Below are 22,669 nucleotides of genomic sequence, written 5' to 3' on the forward strand. Positions count from 1 at the left end.
TTCTGGTCATTAAGTTATAAAAAGTGCCCAAAAGAATGACATGCAGCTTCCCTAAACAGTTATCTAGCCAATAGTAATTATGAGGAATTATTAAATTCTTATGATAATAAGTTGCTTCAGGTCATTCTGAATATTAAAACAGACCTCACCACCTTATTCATGGTGGATCCTGCACCTAATTCTTTGCTTTTTCTTTTTGGCCACACCATGGGGCCCGTGGGGCATGCAGTATCTTAGTTCTTCTGCCAGGGGACAAACCTGTGTCCCCTGCATTGGGACCGCAGAGTCTCAACCACTGAACCACCAGAGAAGTCCTCTGCCCCTAACTCTGTATTTCAGCACTCCTAACATTATCAATAACAGGTCGTCACTATTTCCTTTCATTTCTCCCTTTCCTTACTTAGTTTCTGTTTGTCTTCACTAGCTCCATGAGGACAGGGGCTGTGTCTGACTGGTTCACTTTGGTGTCCCAGCCCTTCGCACAGTGACAAGCACATGTCACATGCTTGAAGGGGGTTGAATGTAGAAAGTTTAATAATAGGCTTCTTAGAAATACCTCTGTCTTGTAGATAAGTTCGTATTGCCTTGCTATAACCAAGGGCTGGTTTAAATATATCATCTAATTTCAATTTTAGAATTTGGTAATGAATATTTGTTCCAAAATAAAAATAAATCTCTAATGAAGAAAAAAATCACCATCAATTCTTTTGAAGGGCAATTAACCTGAAACATTGGTCCTCACAACATGTGGATTCTCCTTTTAGCACTAAATCCCAAGAAAGGGTCGACAGTAAATACTGTATCTTTCAAAATAATGCATGTTTCCCTTCAGTATTCCTACTATCTCTGGGGATCAGTCACCTCTAAACTTTTCTGCTTGGGTTTTAAGATTATTCAGTAATGAATCTTAGTAGAGTGTTTTTCTTCTTCTTTTGCACTTTATGTGAATACCACCATCTTCTGTTGCCCTCTAATCTCTTACTTTCAGGCATCTGTCACCCACTCAATAGCTCCTTCAATTATCTTTTTTTTTTTTTTTCCCTTAACAAGCATTCTTTCTCTCTCCACCAAGGACTAAAAAGCAACCCAAGACATCCCTAAACCCAGGGGAATTTTTTAAGCCAACAGGGGTTATTTGGTTACAAGGAACAAAAATCCCTTCAAACTGGCCCAAATAAAAAGGGGAATGAGGCATTGTAAAGATAGTCCAAGGACTCTGGCTGACATCTCCAGGCAAAAAATAAACAGTAGGGAAATATCTATTGGGAAACTGAAAGTCAAGAGTAAAACTCCCTTTCTGTCTCTCTCTGGAGCTCTCTGGGCTCTTATCTCTGCTTTCTCTGCCAGTCTTCTGCATTTTCTCCTCTGATTTTTCTGGCTCACTTACTTTCTACTTTTCCTGAATTTTTTATTTCAGATGGGATTGGTTTTTTAGATTGCTGACTATGGCTCCAATTCTATAAGAACATTCAATTGCTGGATCCAAGATCTAAAACTTTAGTCTTAGCACCTCTTAATTTGAATTCTTAAGGAGTATGCATATAAACTACTATAGACACTTTCTAAGAGGTTCTGATTAAATTTCCCAGGTCAGTTGTATGCCTCTTGTCCCCATCAGCTGTGGTAGACTGGGGATGGGTGAACAGGATGGCTGATGGCTGGGGCAGATTCTTTGAGATGTAGGCTCTGAGTGAGACAGGAATCCCAAATCTGTTTGCTACAAATGAAATCTAATGAAATCAGGGTTGGGGTGTCTGCATATGGACCACCTTGTTTTATTTCAAAACACCAGTGGTCAGCAATGTGTGTTTGGGAAAAAGTCATGCCGACAAGATATACTGTATTTGTACTGGGTAGAAGGGTAGAGATACCAACATCAAGAAAACATGTAGTCATATAACCAAATGATCTAGTTTATGGAATAGAAGAATTGTATTGAGAAAATCAGCACCACTGGTATGCCAATGCTATTGGGCATATTGAGGAAAATGCTAATCACATAGATTCAGCTTATTAATTTTATTCATCCACCTGCATTTCACAGAGACCATGCATATGGACTATCATATTTCACCTTCAAAGCAACCCTAACCAGGAGTTATTATCATTCTCACTTTTCATATAAGGCAACTGAAACTCAGAGAAGGGAAGTAAATCACCAGAAGTTATATGGCGGGTAAGTGGCAGAAAGCTGAGTATAGAATGTTTCTATTTAATTAAACTGAAATGGGCTCCAACCTTGAACAAAGGAGAGTCCCTAGGATAAAAGAAACTAAGGATGGCTATAACCCTAAGAAAAAAAAGAAATCCTTATGGTAAGCACAAGAAGACATGTTTTTTTTCAATCAGAATTTTTGTTTTATACTCATTTAAAGATCTCTTTTAGACTTATTAGTATATTTTTATTCTCTATCACCATTGAAGATTCAAAAAAGGAAACTATAGGCAAAATAAATTAGTTAAAATAGTCTAAAAATCTTTTTTGTATTCACAATCCAATTCATTCTGAATTATTTATTCAGTCATTAAAATCTAATGAATTTCCATCCATTATGTATCAGTTTTGTCATATAATAAATCACCCCAAAACCCAAAAATGGCTTAATACTGTAAGTATTTGTTATGGCTTATGAGTCTGCGAGTCAGTTGGGCAGTTCTGAGGATCTGGACAGAGCTCTGCTGTTCTCCCTCAACTTATTCATGTGTCTGTGGTTGGGTGGCAGTTTGTCTGAGGGCTGACTGGTCAAGGATGGCCCCACTAACATGTCTGATAGCAGGCTGGCTAGTGGCCAAGGTGGTGAAGGTGATAGAGCCGTGTGTCTCTCATCATCCAGTAGCCAGCTTGTACTTGCTTTCATGGTGACTGGGGAGGGAACAGAAGCTCACATGCTTCTTGGACTTGGGTTCATAACTTGCTAGTGTCACATTCAGTTCATTTCAGTCGCTCAGTCATGTCCGACTCTTTGTGACCCCATGGACTGTGCTGCACACCAAGCTTCCCTGTCCATCACCAACTCCCAGAGCTTACTCAAACTCATGTCCATTGAGTCAGTGATGCCATCCTACCATCTCAACCTCTGTCATCCCCTTCTCTTCCTGCCTTCAATCTTTCCCAGCATCAGGGTCTTTTCAAACGAGTCAGTTCTTTGCATCAGGTAGACAAAGTATTGGAGTTTCAGCTTCAGCATCTGTCCTTCCAAAGAATATTCAGGGCTGATTTCCATTAGGATGGACTAGTTGGATCTCCTTGCTGTCTGTGTTCTATTGGCTAATGGCAAGCACAGAGCACCTTAGGTTCAAGGGATGGGGGAATAAAGGCTACCTCTTGATGGGAAAAGTTACAGACACATTGCATAGATCAAGGGTACAGAGAAGGGTGAGATTAACCATTTTTATAGTTAATCTGTCATATTAAAGTTTTCCTAAAAACTTAATTCAGAGTCTATTCCTTCTGAAAAACTATATTCAGAGTCCAGCCTTCCGAATTATTTCCCACTGTGAATTGCCAGTATCTAATGATGTACCACCCAATTGTGCCCTCTGGGTCTAAGAATATTTCTTAGAAGAGCTTTCCTCTATCATTACTGTGATTTTCTTCCAAGCCACTGATACCCATTCTGAAAATTTCAGTGCTTATCCTTTCTTGATTTTGTCAGAAGGGAGAATAAAGAAAATACCAACAAAAGCTAATCATACCAACAAAATACCAATAAAAGTTAATCAATCTTTCTTTTACCTGTTCCTAGAAATTTGGAGGTTTTTTAAATATTAGTTTCGTTGACATGTGTAAGGGGATGAATGGTGGACTTAAAGACATCTGAAAACTGTAAATGTTATTATAATTGGAAAAGTCTTTGCAGATGCAATTAAATTAAGATTGTTGAAATGGAAAGGTTATCCTTGATTATTTGTCTGGGCCCTAAATGCCATTCAGTTCAGTTCAGTTCAGTTGCTCAGTCGTGTCTGACTCTTTTCGACCCCGTGAATCGCAGCACATCAGGCCTCCCTGTCCATCACCAATTCTCGGAGTTCACTCAGACTCACGTCCATTGAGTCAGTGATGCCATCCAGCCATCTCATCCTCTGTTGTCCCCTTCTCCTCCTGCCCCCAATCCCTCCCAGCATCAGGGTCTTTTCCAATGAGTCAACTCTTCACATGAGGTGGCCAAAGGATTGGTGTTTCAGCTTCAGCATCAGTCCTTCCAATGAACACCCAGGACTGATCTCCTTTAGGATGGACTGGTTGGATCTCCTTGCAGTCCCATTACATGTATCCTTATAAAAGAAAATGAGAGAGAGGTTCGACATACAGAGGAGGAAAAGGTGATGCAAAGACAGAGGTAGAGATGAGAGTGATGAAACTACCAGAGGTTGGAAGAGGTTAGTGAGAGATTTGCCCTTAGAACCTTCAGAGGAAGTGGGACCATACCTATACCTTGATTTTGACCTGGTAAATCTGATGTTGAACTTCTGGCTGTCAACCAAGACAGGGTAGTTTCTGTTGTGCTAAGACACCAAGTTTGTGGTAATCTGTTGCAGCAGCCACAGGAAGCTAATTGAGCATGTGATAGGCAACTGGATCTCAGTAACAAAATGTAACAGGTCATCTACTTGTGATTTACTTCCTTTCCTAAGTTTTATAAAGCATTTGGATGTAGTTTTGCAAAAAGGTACAGAATTACAGGTATTCTGCCAATGAAAAATGCTTTTGTTCCTACACATTATTTCTCTATTTCCATGCCTTTGTAGGGGCTTCCCAGGTGGTGCTACTGGTAAAGAACCTTCCTGCCAATGCAGGAGATATAAGAAATGCAGGTTCAATCCCTGGGTTGGGAAGATCTCCTGGAGAAGGAAATGTCAACCCACTCTAATATTCTTGCCTAGGACAGAGGAACCTGGTGGGCTACAGACCATAGAGTCTTTATATTTATGTTAAGTTAGTTGCTCAGTTGTGTCCGACTCTTTGTGACCCCATGGACTGTAGCCTACCAGCCTCTTCTGTCCATGGGATTCTCCAGGCAAGAATACTGGAGTGGGTTGCCATTTCCTTCTCCACTTTATATGTATAACAAAATTATATTTATTATTTATATATCAAAACAACATTTTTCTGATGCAGTAAAATCTCTTTAAAGGCATTTTCAATGGCAGTTCAACCCAGCATGGATAATACTAACAATATAGAAAATTCAGAAAATAGACAAATGTTAAGATGCATTTCAATTTTAGAAATGTGAAAAATAATGCATCTTAAAATTAAGATATATAGTAGCTCATTTCATCCCATGTATCTTCACTGAGTGACCACTGTCCGTAGGACTCTGTGTTACACACTGAAAAATAGTTGACACTCTGCTTATCTCCAGCATAGGTCTTCCTCTTCATTTGTTGCAGAACCTCTTCTCTGCAAGAACCTGAAAGAACAGAGAAGTCTTGTGTTCTAAAAAGCACCTACTGTGCCAGTTTCCAGAAAGACAGGCTACCCGGACATACAGGTTGCTTCTGCCACACTCTAAGTGCTGCAGACAGCACAGCCTGTCAGTCAGGAAGCTAGTCCAACATGGCACACTCCCGCCAGCCCAGACCAACAAATCTGCCAAAAGTGGACAAATATCTGGGGAAGTGATTTCAAAACGTTCCTTTCTGCATCCAAGGTGGTTGTCCTGGAGGCTTTTATTTTCCCAAAACTAAATCTGGATCTCAGACCTCTTGGAGATGGACTATATATAGCAAGCCATCTTTCTGCCACACTGATATAGGAAGTCATTTTGCAAATATGTACTCTTGGTCCAAAGCAAAATATTTTCAGGATATGACAGGTACATTCGCTTAAATTTATGTTCACTACTGGAAAGTCAACACCGAAACTATGAATGCTAGATCATCAAAATCAGCCCTGCCTTGTGATAGCTGAACTTAACATTTCATGACTTAACCTGCCCAGCCTTCCACATCATCTCAGGGGCCTTCCCTATAAACAATTATGAACTTCACAAAGCTTTTTGCTTCCAGAACCTGTCTTTGCTTTATTTCTCTTCTGAATCTTAAAATCAACTCATACACTATATGATACTGAATTCCACTATCTTTCTCAATTACATGATCAGATATACTCTAACATGTTAGAAGAAGATTTTTTAAAAGAGGTACTTTCAAAAACTCATAAACAGGCCTGAACTTTGGGGGCTCTGCCACTAAGTTACTCTGACCCCAAGCTAATCATTTAATCTTGCTGTGCCTTGATTTCTTCACCAGCAAGGTTTTTTAAAGTTCCCTTCAACATTAAAATTTTTAAATGGGCTTCCCTGGTGGCTTGGAAGGTAAAGAATCTGCCTGCAATACGAGAGATCCAGGTTTGATCCCTGGGTCAGGAAGATCCCCTAGAGAAGGGAATGGTTACCTACTCTAGGATTTTTGCCTGGAGAATTCTATAGACAGAGGAGCCTGGTAGGCTACAGTCCACGGGTTTGCAAAGAGTCGGACATGACTGAGCGACTAACACTTTCACTTTCAGCATTAAACTAAAAAGTCATAACTCTAGAAACCACTTAATGTGGTTTTTGAGCCAGGCTTCTAGTATTTGGTCAGGAAAATGCCCAACTACTCTCAACAAACTGTAGAAAGACCCAGAAACTGTTGGTACCATAACTACTTTTAGACCCTCTCCTGGCCCTGACTACAGAACCAAGATGAACATGCAATGTCTTCTAAGGCTCTCTCTCTCATTAGAATGATTTTCTTTTCTACATTAATATAATATTTAGAGAAAATTCAAAAATAAATGATATGTGCAAATCTATTTAGTTACCATTCTGACCCTAGTCTGGGCTTATCTCCAGTGGCTGAATAAGCAAAATAGGGCTGAAAAGATGATGGCCCAAAGGCATAGCACTCTGAAACTTATTGAGTCTTCGGAAGATTGAATATCTTATCAAATTTTATTTATCCTATCCACAGTTTACCTAAAAATTCTATTAGTTTCAGATATTTAGATTGTATTTTACTTTAGGCCATGATACCCAGTTTTTTTTAACATATATGTTCTTTTCTAGTTCCTTTTCCATTATAGGTTATTATAAGATATTGAGTATAGTTCCCTGTGCTATATACAGTAGGTCCTTGTGTTGTTTACCTATTTTATATATAGTAGTGTGCATATGTTAACCCCAAACTCCTGATTTATCTCCCCTCTCTGCCCCCACTATCCCCTTTGGTAACCCTAAGTTGTTCACAATATTTATTTTGGATCTTTGCTTACATCTTCCAAAAGTAGAATTCTGGGCCAAAGAGTGTGACCTGTTTTAGGCTCCTCATACATTTTGTCAAAATGCTTCTCACTTTACAACCCAACAGCAATTACCTAGATCACTACTTGGACTGAATTTGAAATTTAACTGTTTTCTCTCTTGCCCATATAAGGAAGTCTAATCACTGAGCAGGGAAAGAGAATGAGGGCTTAAGATGAACAAGTTTCTCTCATCTCTGCTAATTTATACCACCACCCCCTTTAGGATCAACTTACAACTTAAAAAACTAATATTTATTTTTGGGTAAAGGTTGAAAGAGAACATAAAAAAATAAAATTATTATAACTGTGCAGCTGTTGGGGGAGGGAGCAACCTTGTTTCCAAGTTTTTGTCTTTCCATTCCATCCCTGAGAACCTTTAAAAACAAAATTTTACCTCATGTGCCTCATACAAAAGACTTTTACCCCCAAATAGATCAGATCAGATCAGTCGCTCAGTCGTGTCTGACTCTTTGCGACCCCATGAATCGCAGCACGCCAGGCCTCCCTGTCCATCACCAATTCTCGGAGTTCACTCAGACTCACGTCCATCGAGTCAGTGATGCCATCCAGCCATCTCATCCTCTGTCATCCCCTTCTCCTCTTGCCCCCAATCCCTCCCAGCATCAGAGTCTTTTCCAATGAGTCAACTCTTCGCATGAGGCGGCCAAAGTATTGGAGTTTCAGCTTTAGCATCATTCCTTCCAAAGAAATCCCAGGGCTGATCTCCTTTAGAATGGACTGGTTGGATCTCCTTGCAGTCCAAGGGACTCTCAAGAGTCTTCTCCAACACCACAGTTCAAGAAAGCCTCAAAACAGGTGTTGCCAAATTAAAACAAATTATCTTTAGTAAATTTTTTCTGATAATAATAATAATCTATGATCATTTTAAACCATCTGGGAAGAAAAGGTTTACTTCCAGAAAGACAGATTGATAAACAACAAAATTAGATTAATACTGAATATACAGTTCATACTCTTGACAGTCCCTTGGACAGCAAGGAGTTAAAATCATCAATACTAAAGGAAATCAACCCTTAATATTCATTGGAAGGACTGATGCTGAAGCTGAAACTCCAATACTTTGGCCACCTGATATGAAGAACTGACTCATTGAAAGAGACCCTGATGCTGGGAAAGATTGAGGGCAGGAGGAGTAGGGGATGACAGATTTTGAGTAAACTCTGGGAGATAGTGAAGGACAGGGAAGCCTGGTGTGCTGCAGTCCATGGAGGTTGCAAAGAGTCAGACACAATTTAGCAACTGAACAACAACTCTACTATTTGTCACCTAATATTATGAAACAGGGTTTTTGCCACATCATACAATTTTTTTTTTTTTAAGAACATGATTTTTAAAGACTGGGCAATTTTCCATTTAATGGAAAAACTGTAATTCATTTTTGAACATATAAGTTTTTTTCTAACTTTATGATAAATAATTCTGTACTGAACATCCTTATACATCCTTAGATCTTTGATTACATCTTAGATTATTACTTTGGATAGGTTCCAAGAATGAGCCTTTATAAATATTGTGAAATTGCTTTACAGAAAGTTCATACCTATTCAAACTATCACTGCTGCTTCTGCTAAGTCGCTTCAGTCGTGTCCGACTCTGTGTGATCCCATAGATGGCAGCCCACCAGGCTCCCCCATCCCTGGGATTCTCCAGGCAAGAACACTGGAGTGGGTTGCCATTTCCTTCTCCAATGCATGAAAGTGAAAAGTGAAAGTGAAGTCGCTCAGTCGTGTCCGACTTAGCGACTCCATGGACTGCAGCCCACCAGGCTCCTCAGTCTATGGGATTTTCCAGGCAAGAGTACTGGAGTGGGGTGCCATTGCCTTCTCTGAAACTATCACTAGCACTGTCTAAAAGAATACCTATTACAATGAACCTTCATGAATGCTTGATATTATTCTTTTAAGTCTTTGTCAAAGATATCTCTTCATTTTTTCCAAGTGGCTTTCAAACCATATCAGGGTAACTTCACTTATTTATACAGCTTTTACTGAAAGAGACTGCAAGCATCTGCCTCTAAAATTGCTCAGATTTCTATGAAAGGCAAGTTATTTCCCTTGGCAGCATCTGGGTTGGGTAGCTGCTGAGTTTTGTGGTCAATTAGAGTTAGTTATCATCATCCCCTAGAGTTTCCCTAAGTGTCTGGTCACAATTGCTTAATGATTAGCTTTATTGTTATAAAATATTGAGAAACGTGTAGAACAGATACCCAGCCATATTTCTTGATTTGCATGGAGCTCAGAAGTCCTTTGAGAAATAAAATCAAACTCTTTACAGTTGGAGTTAAGAGATGTATAGACCTAATAACCTGTGGGTCCCCAAAGTAATTTGGAGTGGAGGAAAGGCAGAGAAAGCTGAGTGAGAAGGAGTGGAGTGGAGTGGGCCAAATTGTGTAGATGGATATCAAAGAGAGCATTTTATCCTGGAAGAATAAAAACCTAGACTTGGCCAACCTCTGAGCTAGCCACTGAGGGCTGAAAGAACAGTGATCCAGGTAAGCAAATTATTGTGATATGTGAACCCCCTTTTTCAAGAGGGAGTCATCAGAAATAGGAGACTTCTAAAGTGTACAAATAATACCAGGAAACAGTCCTGAGATCAGCAGAGGAGAGGGCAGAAACCCATGGGAAGAGAAGGAATCTGTTGTCCTAAAGAAGGTGGTTCAAGGAGAAGAGTGACCGCTGTCAACCTCAACGGACTAGGAAGTTAGAGGAATGAGCACTGCTTCAAGGCAGCCAGAAACCAGTGTTTCTGATTACTCTGAAAGGACAGCCCTGATGCTTCAGCCTACCTCCTCATCCCACCCAACCAGTCCTCCAGAGATCCCAACATTGAAAATGACCCTCTACAAGGTCAAACTCTTAGAAATTCATTATGAAAAAGATTACAGCTTGCTAGTCAAGAGTGAGGACTTCGCTCATTAAGATATGTGGGGTACAAATCTGAAAGATGTATTCTCATCAACTGATGAAGCCTTTTCAACTTTGTGAAATTTATGGACATCTTATCTGGCTGGAACATAGTGTGTACATCCACTATTGATTAAGAGAATCTTTTTACTTCTCAAATTAAAAACCTATTAGGGGAACTTCCCTGGTGGTCCAGTGGTTAAGACTCCATGCTTCCAATGCAGGGGGCAGGGGTTTGAACTAAGATCCCACATGCTGTGGGTGGCCAAAAAACACAAAACTTTTGGTTATGGCGAGTTCCCTAGGGGCCTAGTGATAAGGATTCCAGGATTTCACTGCCGTGGCCTGTGATCAGTTCCTGGTCAGGGAACTAAGATCCTGTAAGCTGTGAGGCACAGCAAAGAAAAAAAAAAGAAACTGTTTGTTGTTATAAATTCCATCTTTATATTTGCCAGTTTGTAGTCATTATTAATAATGGCCCACACCAGCCAGATGTGATTCTAATGAGCAGCCATGTTTAAAAACAACTGGACTATATGATGATCTTTTATCTAATTTATTTCACTTTTTCTATTTCATATTCAGTGCTCCCATATCATTTAGTTTATGTTTTTAATTTCTCCATGCCTTTTTTTGTTGTTCTTTCTCATGCCTTTATCAAGTATAGTAAAAAGACTTTTAAGTACATTTATATAGTATGTATAATATATGTATTTTAGAAAATATGAATTTTTGCTTAGCTAAAAAGTTTATGACATTTTGGTTCCACTTATTTGACTAAGTATGAATAGAATGCTAGATTTCTAATTTATATACACTCAAAACTTTGACATAGTTCCACTTATTCTGGCATCTAGTATTACTGCTGAAAGTCTAGAAAGCTTATTATTTTAGTGATTTTTTTTTTTAATTTTGAATGAGGCTTGAAACTTCTAATCTATTTCTGAGGATAAAAAGAAATACTATGTTAAAAAAAAAAACAGGAAATTAACATGTGATATAGTATTATTGACTACAGATTCTGTTGAAATTTTACAAAATTTTATGCTAGTGTCCATTATTTATTTTCATACCTTATTAAAGATTCCACATTGTATTTAATTGCATTGATTATTTTTAGCTGCATGCAACAAATTCTGATAAATTATCTTTTCATTTTATTGTTACAAATATTTTCTAATTTTCCTTGCTATGGCTTCTTAGATATGCTCATCATTTAAAAGTGGACATTTAACTTCCAAGTACATGTTTTTAAAGTATCTTTGATATTAATTTCTCATTTTCTTCTCTGCAATCACCTTCTGTGTTTTTTCAGTCTTTTAACTTTATTGAGGCTTTCAATGGCTAAATCAAAGGTCTCTCTTGGTAAATGTCACATTGCACTTGAAAATATGTGGCTTGTTTTCAAATATCTTTTGGTATTGATTTCTAATATAATTCCACAGTGATAAGACTACAGACTATCTATGGTTTCAATACTTTTAGACCATGAAATCTTTGCACCTGGTTTTATGTCCCTGGATATGTTCCAGTGTCTCCTGGTTAATAGTCTATGGGAATTTGAATAGAAATTGTAACTTGCTATTGTGTAAAAATTATATAAATATTAATCATGTTGAAAAAATATCCTGTGATTTACCACATGAAAAAGAAAATGAAAAAGAATGCATGTATATATATATGTATAATATATATATACAAATCCTGAAAGATGATGCTGTGAAAGTGCTGCACTCAATATGCCAGCAAATTTGGAAAACTCAGCAGTGGCCACAGGACTGGAAAAAGTCAGTTTTCATGCCAATCCCAAAGAAAGGCAATTCCAAAGAATACTCAAACTACCGCACAATTGCACTCATCTCATACGCTAGTAAAGTAATGCTCAAAATTCTCCAAGACAGGCTTCAGCAATATGTGAACCGTGAACTTCCTGATGTTCAAGCTGGTTTTAGAAATGGCAGAGGAACCAGAGATCAAATTGCCAACATCCGCTGGATCATAGAAAAAGCAAGAGAGTTCCAGAAAAACATCTATTTCTGCTTTATTGACTATGCCAAAGCCTTGGACTGTGTGGATCACAATAAACTGTGGAAAATTCTGAAAGAGATGGGAATCCCAGACCACCTGATCTGCCTCTTGAGAAATTTGTATGCAGGTCAGGAAGCAACAGTTAGAACTGGACATGGAACAACAGACTGGTTCCAAATAGGAAAAGGAGTTTGTCAAGGCTGTATATTGTCACCCTGTTTATTTAACTTCTATGCAGAGTACATCATGAGAAACGCTGGACTGGAAGAAACACAAGCTGGAATCAAGATCACTGGGAGAAATATCAATAATCTCAGATATGCAGATGACACCACCCTTATGGCAGAAAGTGAAGAGGAACTCAAAAGCCTCTTGATGAAAGTGAAAGTGGAGAGTGAAAAAGTTGGCTTAAAGCTCAACATTCAGAAAACAAAGATCATGGCATCCAGTCCCATCACTTCATGGGAAATAGATGGGGAAACAGTGGAAACAGTGTCAGACTTTATTTTTCTGGGCTCCAAAATCACTGCAGATGGTGACTGCAGCCATGAAATTAAAAGACGCTTACTCCTTGGAAGGAAAGTTATGACCAACCTAGATAGCATATTGAAAAGCAGAGACATTACTTTGCCAACAAAGGTTCGTCTAGTCAAGGCTATGGTTTTTCCTGTGATCATGTATGGATGTGAGAGTTGAACTGTGAAGAAGGCTGAGCGCCGAAGAATTGATGCTTTTGAACTGTGGTGTAACACATGTATACCTGTGGCGGATTCATTTTGATATTTGGCAAAACTAATACAATTATGTAAAGTTTAAAAATAAAATAAAATTAAAAAAAAAAGAAAGAAATTACAAAAAAAAAAAAAAAAGAGAAGACTCTTGAGAGCCCCTTGGACTGCAAGGAGATCCAACCAGTCCATTCTGAAGATCAGCCCTGGGATTTCTTTGGAAGGAATGATGCTAAAGCTGAAACTCCAGTACTTTGACCACCTCATGCGAAGAGCTGACTCATTGGAAAAGACTCTGATGCTGGGAGGGATTGGGGGCAGGAGGAGAAGGGGACGACAGAGGATGAGATGGCTGGATGGCATCACAGACTCGATGGACATGAGTCTCAGTGAACTCCGGGAGTTGGTGATGGACAGGGAGGCTTGGCGTGCTGCGATTCATGGGGTCGCAGAGAGTCGGACACGACTGAGTGACTGATCTGATCTGATCTGATATATGTATAATTGAATCACTTTACTCTACAGTAGAAATCAAAACAATGTTGTAAATCAACTATACTTGAATAAAATAAAATAAAATTTTAAATTAAAAACATGGACCACAGATTCCTCCAAATAGTTCTTTTTGCTTAGAAAAAATATGTACACATAGACTAATATATACACACATTTACATCCATGCATACATACATAAACATGTAACATGTTATTAATAGTTTTAACTTCACAGTGATAAAAAGGAAACCGGTTTCATTTTCCTCCTGTTACTATGCTATGCAGAATCTCCTCTTCTGAATGAGAAGCAGATCCCTAATGATATCTTGGGCAGACACCACAGCATTTCCAATACTTTGTAATTAAAAAACACATTGTCTGGTTTAAAGTCGAATTTCATTTCATACATATTTTCATTAGCCATGGTCCATGGCTCCAGAGACGTGCAGTGAGTTTGGTCATTACTTGGGTTGCAGTCAAGGGAAGTGGGTCTCACTTTTCACTTCCGCTATCTATTTCTGAATTTATTTCTCTGGTGGTGGGGGTTGTGAGGGAGAATAAAAGAGAATGTTTCTTTATTGATTGCCTACACTTGTGGTCCTCTGTTGGTTGCTGCCTCTCACTTGCTCTGGCTGCCTTCTATGTAACAAGGGCTCAAATATATCTTCTCACTTGGGCTCAAGAGTAATTGCTTCTGCAGGCTTTCTTCTGGAAGGGCAATGTTGGGAGGGAAGAGGATGCTATGAAGCCATACGTCTGTACAGTTCCACAAAGCGGAGTCTGTCTCTACATCACCATGTCTAGCCTTCCCAACCCCGTCAGCACCTCCCTTGCCTCTGTCCTTTCACCCTGTAGTCAGCTCTCAGCCATCTGCCATCTGTCTCCACTTCTGTTTTCCCTTGTTTATGTGCATACATGGGCTGGTTGATGAATTGACTGCTTTTGCTGAAGTCCCAAGATTCTCTTCAGGGAACAAGATCTAGTCTCATTTATTATGCACCCCCAGGTGGCTCAGTGTAAAGAATCTGCCTACCAAGCAGGAGATGTGAGTTCGATCCCTGGTCAGCAAGATTCCCTGGAGAAAGAAATGGCAGCCTACTCCAGTATTCTTGCCTGGGCAATCCCATAGACAAGGGAACCTGGTGGGCTACAGTCCACAGGGTAGTGAAAGAGTCGAACATGACTTAGAGACAAAACAACAACCTCTGTAAGCAATTGTCCTGACCTTTTCTTCCTTACTTGACTTGTGTGGATTTTGGATGGGGGTGGTAAGCATCACCCTTCCTCTTTCCATGGAAGTCTGTGAGGAATAAACAGACATCCCACATAAACCAACAGTGTCTGACTTCAAAGACTTTTCCCAACCCTGCCACTATTCCTGGTCTTCTATTTATAGGACTGTAAAGGAATACTTGAGATGATGGTTGAGACTGGAGGAAGGGGAGGGGGTATACTAGGGTAATGACTGGAGGCAACAGAACTAATTTCCTGGTTGTTTTTAGCCCTAATAGAGATGTCAGCCCACAAATGTTTAAGCTTCCTTGGAGGATGTCACTGTAGAATAGGTTACCTTATGATCCTGTGCCCATAGAGGAGCTAAATGGTGTTAGTCCCAAATCAAGGGCAGGAGAAGACCTATGTCTCAGTTCAACAGTCAGGCAGAGAAAGTGAATTCTCTCTTTATCTCCTTTTTTGTTCTATTCAGGCCTAGATAAAGAACCACAACTAGCTGAGGTGCCTTGCAGAGGACAAAGGGAATATGAAGTGAGTAGTTGAGGAAGATAGCTATAAACACCAGCTACAACCATGTAACCAGCTGCAGAAGTTAGGGCTATAATAATTACAAGTATTTCTTCCTAGATTTCTTACATTTTGTATTTATTTTAAGCAATTATTTTTGTCTGTCTCATTATGTTTGTCTTATTTCTTTATCATCTAAGATACAATGACAGTTAACTTTATATCATAGTTTTAAGTATATTAAAAAGAAGACTGACCATTACCCTAGGACCCTGCATCCTCTTTTGGAGAATTGTTCGTGTGTTTTGGTTATATGAGGGATGTGTGATGTCAGATGGAAGCATGACTTTGTGGCTGTCTTTATTCAGAGGTTAAGTATGGTTTATGGAGGTGGGTGTGCGTGGGCCAAACTGACAAACAGTGGACTTCAATGGTCTTTTTGACCTGTCAACTTGGCAATGCTACAGTTTCCAGTTACTAAACCAAAAAAATCCATAATCAATTAAAGTTGATTTTAAGTAAGAGCAATTGTTCTGGATAATTTGGATGACACCATTCAATCAATTGAAGGATCTTAAAGTAGAACTTAAAGAGAAGTTCCACCTGTGAACAGCAACTTCGGCATACGCCTGATTTCCAGCCGCCCTTCCTGACAGCCTGCCCTGTGTATTTTAGACTTGCCTAGGCGGCCCCCACAATCGCATAAGCCAACTCCTTGCAATAAATCTCTTAATATATGTCTCCTACTGGTTCTGCTTCTCTGATACACATGCCAAAAGAGAATTAAGGCTGCAGATAGAATTAAGATTGCCAATCGGCTGCAGTTGACTTTAAGATAGGGGGCTTTAGTTTAGATCATCCAAGTGAACAAAATACAGCCATAAGTGTAGTTAAATGTCGAAGAGGGAGGCAGAAGGGTCAATATGAGTGATGCAGCGTGAGAGAGACTGGACTGCCAATGCTGGCTGTGAACGTAGAAAGGAGCCATGAGCCAACATGGTGGCAGCCTTTAGAAGCTGGCATCGATGAGGAAACTGCTTTTCCCCTAAGCTGCGAGAAGGAATGCGGCCCTGCTGACATCTTGAGTTTAGCCCAGTGAATACAACTTCCAGCTTCTGACCTTCCAAACCGTTAAGATAATAAATTTCGGTTGTCTTAAGCCACTAAGTTTGTTTGGCGATTTGTTACAGCAGCAATTAGAAACTAATATATCAAATATACGAAAACTGTCAACATTTTCCTTAGACTAAGATACAGAGTTAGGAGTATTTCCTCCTGGTTTTGTTGTAAATATGTTTGCATGCATTTTAAGCACTTATTTTTGTTTTCTTCCCTCTTATTCCTATATCATTTAAGATACATTAATGACAATTAACTTTAGATCACATTTTTTAGAATATAAAAAAGAAGAGTGAATATTAACTACAGCAGAGGATAAACTAGAAAGGGAGAACCCTGGGGCTGATGGAATATACCCACAAAGGAAACAAACTTGGAAGAGAGGCCCCCTTCCCAAGGCCAGGATTCAGCTTCTACTACTAAAGAAATCCACTGGACAGAGAAGATTTGGATGCTGTTCTGATCCACAGGTGATTGGAGCAGAGGCTGGCAAGCAAGGAATTTCAGTTGGAACCAGCAAGCCAGGAACACTTTTCTGGGGTGCACGCAAACACCCCAGGCTGGCAAACTGCAAACCTTGGCTAAGACTCACCAGGAATTCCGCTTCTGGGAATTCTGCAAGGGAAGCTGTCCACAAGAGGGGGAAGTCATCCACAAGAGGTACTGCATCTCAGAAGTTGGTGTAAAGCCACCATAGGAGATGCTGGGTAGAGACCCCTGCAGGCAGGTGCTGTGTTCTGTTGGCCACCGGACTCTGTAGGCTCCACACACACATGCTGCAGGAGCCTGGCCTGCCGAAGCTGGCCCAGGGAAAGAGGTGCTAGAAGGAGCACGAATGGGTGAACACAAAGGACACTCCTCCGCCTGCCATGTCCCTCCAGCGCCCTCTACTGACAAAGCTTAATAACCCATCAGCTGCAAAGGAGAGATGCTTATAAAACCCAGCTCCAGAACACTGGATTTAGAGCTAAGCAAGCAAAAGGATGGATTTGGAGCTGACAGCAATATCTTGATAATTGGAACACTGTCAAAACCATTCTCTTTATGTGTTCGTATTTGTATGTTCATCATGCAAAATGGATTTGCAAATCACCTCCCCAGGTATCTAAACCCTAAGGTTTCTTTAGACACCACCATCACTACCACCATGCTCAGAGAATTTCAAGGCAACGAAAAACATTTCCTGAGACTTGCTCTAGGACAGATGCTCACACACATTATCTCCCTGATGCAGGATGACACAATCTTCATTGTTATATATAAGCATTATGTAAGTACTTGCTTTGTTGTTAGTTGCTAAGTGGTGTCCAGTACTTTTGTGATCCCATGAACTGTAGCCCCCCAGGCTCCTCTACCCATGGGATTTTCCTGGAAAGAATATTGGAATGGGTTGCCATTTCCTTATCCAGGGGATCTTCCTGACCTAGGGATCAAACCGCACCTCCTGCATTGGCAGGTGGCTTCTTTACCATTGAGCCATCAGGTAACTAACTACATGCTACTATTCTTTTTATTTTAAAAAGCATACGATGAAGTTCCAGAACACACAGCTATTAAGTAATGGATCTAAAAACCTGAACGTAAGACCAACTAACTAGAAAATTTCTGCTCTTCACTAACTCAGCCTGACTTTATCGCCAAGAGACTAATTTTTGTGTAATGTGCTAAGAAATTCCATGTATTAGGCAAAAAATGTGGTGCCTCAACTACGGTCCTGCCTTTGTGAAATCCTGATGGCAAGATTTTTTAGGATGACATCTTATCTGAGAAAGCATTTAAAAATTCAATAGAAGTTCTGTGGTTTTTTTGAGAAATTTGATAGCTTCACATTAAAATTTTAGTTGTACTCACATCTCTGCCTCCATGAGATTTTATCAGCTTAACATCTATGGAGCACTAAGTAAATGTTAGGCATTAACTAAGTTAGACATTCTGCTCAATTCTGTGCATGCCTCTTCCTGTGTAATCTTTGCCACAGCTCAGGGAGTAGGGATTACTAGCCCCATTTTCAGATGAAAACTGAGACTGGAGAAGTTGAATAATTTTACCAAGTCATCATATAAGTGGTGGCACTGGAATTTGAATCCAAAATAGGTTTGCCTCCAGAGCTCAAGTTTGTAATCATGAGGCCAGGGTTCATCTAGTCAAACCTGTGTTGTACAATTTATTTCAAATATATTAGACTTTTAAGTTTGAAAAACATAAAATGGGCTTAATATATTAATAAAAGAAATTGGGCCTTTGAGATTATTAGGCTTCTTTAGGAACGTTAAGTGATCATACAGGGACAGCCCATTTCTAACCATTAGAGTAGCAGGAAAAGAGTTTCTTATATAGTACCTCTTACCCATCTTCATTAATTTCAAATGAGGTAGGACAGACCCATAGGTTTGGACTTCTCTGGTGGCTCAGTGGTAAAGAATCCACCTTCCAATGCAGGAGACATGGGTTCGATCCCTGGATCAGGAAGATTCCCTGGAGGAGGAAATGGTAACCCACTCACTCCAGTACTTTTGCCTGGGAAATCCCATGGACAGAGGAGCCTAGAGGGATTGATGCTGAAGCTGAAGCTCCAATAATTTGGCCACCTGATGTGAAGACCCAGCATGTTGGGAAAAACCCTGATGCTGGGAAAGATTGAGGGCAGGAGGAGAAGGGGGCAACAAAGGATGAGATGGTTGGGTGGCATCACCGACTCAATGGACATGAGTTAGAGCAAGCTCCAGAACAGTGAAGGACAGGGAAGCCTGGTCTGCTGCAGTCCATGGGATCTCAAAGAGTTGGACAGGACTGAGGGACTGAACAATAAACAATGACTAAGGGCCTTTCAATCTGTGGACATGGGTCAATTATAATATCTTCCTGGGACTTCAGGCAGCTCCATGGCTAGGACTGCCTGTGCTAGGTTGCATCAATTGTTTCAACTCTTTGCAACCCCATGGACTGTAGCCCTCCAGGCTCCTCTGTCCAAGGGATTCTCCAAGCAAGAATATTGGAGTGGTTGCCACGCCCTTCTCCAGGTTGCTAGGTCTAAAAGTTGTAATTACCAAGAGTTGGTAATTACTGTTCTAATTAATGGAAATTTCACCTTGCATAATTTTCCCAATTCCCAGATTTCTCTGAATAAACTCCTCCTTTCTGTTCAAGTATCATACCACATGGTGGCAGCCTCGTTTCTTGTTTTCTCTTCTGTATTTTCAAGGCCGAAATCCTCAGTATTACTGAATGAGTAGTGGGGTTGGGAAAAAATCAACTGATTTAGGACCAAGTTTCTGAAGGAAACTAGTGGGAAAAAAAATAAGTGTGGGCCTTCATTGTCTTATTTATGAAACTGAATTAATCTCCAAAGTCTCTTCAAAGCTCTGATTTATGATTCCAAAGCTGACTTGACACTGAACTTGAATCTACTGAGAGAGGAGGATGATGAGACAAAGCCTTCAGGAGTAAGCTGACAAGCACAGGCAAAGAGTAAGATGAGCAAGGGCATGAAGTGAGGTGCTCCCAGCATCTTCCAGATAGAACATAAGAAAACAAGTTCAGCAAACCTCTTTGAATGTTTGAAGGTCTCCTGGGCAAACCAAATTAAGAAGACTGTGATGGAGGTTATACATGAGCTGGAAAACACTTGTTGTGTTTAATTCCCAGATCCTAGAAAATGTACTTAAAACCAATCATTATGTATAAAACTACCACCTCAGAGGAAAACCAGAAATAATTAATTCCCAATGAAAGTAACTCTAACAGCTGCTCCTAGGACAAATACAAAAACATTCTAATTCAATCATGGCATGGTTTCAGGGGGAAAACCAATACCTAATCAATAATGTTATAGCTCTTCTGAAGAAAAAATAATAGAAAGATAGTAGTCTGCATGGTGTCTAAAATAGGGGAAACAGAGAAGTTATAATGTCTTCTGTAGCATTGTTTAGGAGAGAATGTCTTGGTGCATTACATATACATTTGGATCCATTTGAGGTTAGTCTTTTTTTCAGCTTTCTTGGGGTTTCTTCTGTCTTTCTTTTCTAACTTGATACTTCCCTAATGACTTTTCAGGCTTTATTCCTTAGACCAAGTAAAAAGCTTGTTAATTGTGTTAGCTAAAACTTCTGTAGCTCTATTAATTGTTATTGCTTTATCTATCAATAATTCAGAGATTTATTAGCATATCACCTCTGATATAAATTTGTCAATTTCTCATCATATATCTATTAAGTTTGTGCTTATCTTCCCAATATGGCTACTAGTTTTTAATGGTTAATATTTTTCTGGAGCCATTTGCATTTTTTTAGTTTGCATTTTTTCTGTTCTTTATAAAAAATATTTTGGCAACAATATAGTTTCTCTTTTTTTTTTAATTTTTTAATCCACCAGAAAAGTCTCATTTTAAAACTGGTGATCTTAATATATTTATACACAGATTATAGTTGAACTATTTTTAATCTATTACTATATTTTCTGATTTTTTTGCATGTGAGGTTAAGCCATTTATGTGTATTATGCTTACTGGAAATTTAGAACGTGTTTCTTCTCTTTATGTTCTCTTTTGTTTTACTATATGTTTCTTTTCTCTTGACTTTCTTTATATCCGTTTAATTATTTGTTTTGTTCTTTAATTTTTGCCTTCTACAAGATGGGAATTTTGGAGAAGGCAATGGCACCTCACTCCAGTACTCTTGCCTGGAAAATCCCATGGACGGAGGAGCCTGGTAGGCTGCAGTCCATGGGGTCGCTAAGAGTCGGACACGACCGATCGACTTCACTTTCACTTTTCACTTTCATGCTTTAGAGAAGGAAATGGCAACCCACTCGTGTTCTTGCCTGGAGAATCCCAGGGACGGGGGTGCCTGGTGGGCTGCCATCTATGGGGTCGCACAGAGTCGGACACGGCAGCAGAAGCAGATGGGAATTTATAGTCTATTTTCTACTGTTTATAATAGCAGTAGTCTTCTAGTAATCTTACTTAACAACTTAACAATACCTAATGTTGCTGCTGCTGCTGCTGCTAAGTCACTTCAGTCGTGTCCGACTCTGTGCGACCCCACAGACGGCAGCCCACCAGGCTCCCCCGTCCCTGGGATTCTCCAGGCAAGAACACTGGAGTGGGTTGCCATTTCCTTCTCCAATGCATGAAAGTGAAAAGTGAAAGTGAAGTTGCTCAGTCATGCCCGACTCTTCGCGACCCCGTGGACTGCAGCCTACCAGGCTCCTCCGTCCATGGGATTTTCCAGGCAAGAGTACTGGAGTGGGTTGCCATTGCCTTCTCTGATACCTAATGTTACACATACCTTAACTCCTCTTTTAAACAATACAATTCTAAGGATGCTCTTTTTGCATCAACTTCCACTGTGCTCCCCCAATTTATGCATGCATGCTAACACGCTTCAGTCGTGTCTGACTCTTTGCAATCCTATGGATTGTAGCCCACAAGAATACTGGAGTGGATTGCCATGCCCAACTCCAGGGAATCTTTCCGGCCAGGGACTGAACCTTCTCCTCCTGCAGCTTCTGCATTGCAGGTGGATTCTTTACCAATGAGTGACTAGGGAAGCCCCCAACTTAACTAATGGCTAAATGGCATAAAATTTCTAGAGTAGTAATAAAGTACACAATTTTTTCACCACTAGAGGGCAACATACATTTTCAAGATTATTTTATATATTTCAAAATAATATTATTTATCTAAGTCGTGAATTGAATTATTTATCCAATGACCAAATAAAGTTTATTTCAAGGAGGTGATCTGAAGACATATTTACCTCCTTAGTCTTTGAAAATCCAATTAAATTAACATGAAAAAATATAAAAATTAATTCAGAGCACTGAAAAGAAGTCTATGATGCCAGAAGTCTAGAGCAGTGGGGAATTTCTGAACCACACAAAGGAGATGTCACGCTACAGTGTTAAGTCTGGTTAGGAATAGGATGGCAGGAGGTGGCAGACTAAAGGAGACTTCACTTCGTGTGGGTTGTCTGAATGTCTACTGGGAAGTGTATTCATGTATCACCTGGTAGAATGAAAGATTACATAGTCATTTTAAAACAAACTATATGGATAGAGATTCAATGATAAAACCTAACAGAGCTGAGAATCCTTGAAACCCAGGCCAATACTTTGGTTTCAAAATAGAGAATAAGTTTCTGTTGTTTTAGACCACCAAGTTTGTGGTACTTTGTTATAGCAGGCCTAGAAAATGAATTGGAGAAGGCAATGGCACCCCACTCCAGTACTCTTGCCTGGAAAATCCCATGGATGGAGGAGCCTGGTGGGCTGCAGTCCATGGGGTCGCTAACAGTCGGACATGACTGAGCGACTTTACTTTCACTTTTCACTTTCATGCATTGGAG

General features: G+C 39.8%; 1 long non-coding RNA gene across 1 annotated transcript in view; it reads right to left on the minus strand.

Annotated features, from left to right (window-relative positions):
* Positions 1–2,421: 2,421 nt before the first annotated feature.
* The window catches only part of LOC129620037 (uncharacterized), a 28,247-nt gene continuing 7,999 nt past the window's right edge, over positions 2,422–22,669 (minus strand). Inside the window, exon 3 of the long non-coding RNA XR_008698347.1 lies at positions 2,422–5,414. This is a non-coding gene — a long non-coding RNA (uncharacterized LOC129620037). The remainder of the gene's footprint in view (positions 5,415–22,669) is intronic.

The sequence above is a fragment of the Bubalus kerabau genome, chromosome 9 (genome assembly GCF_029407905.1).
Source record: "Bubalus kerabau isolate K-KA32 ecotype Philippines breed swamp buffalo chromosome 9, PCC_UOA_SB_1v2, whole genome shotgun sequence".
Classification (NCBI taxonomy): Eukaryota; Metazoa; Chordata; class Mammalia; order Artiodactyla; family Bovidae; genus Bubalus; species Bubalus kerabau.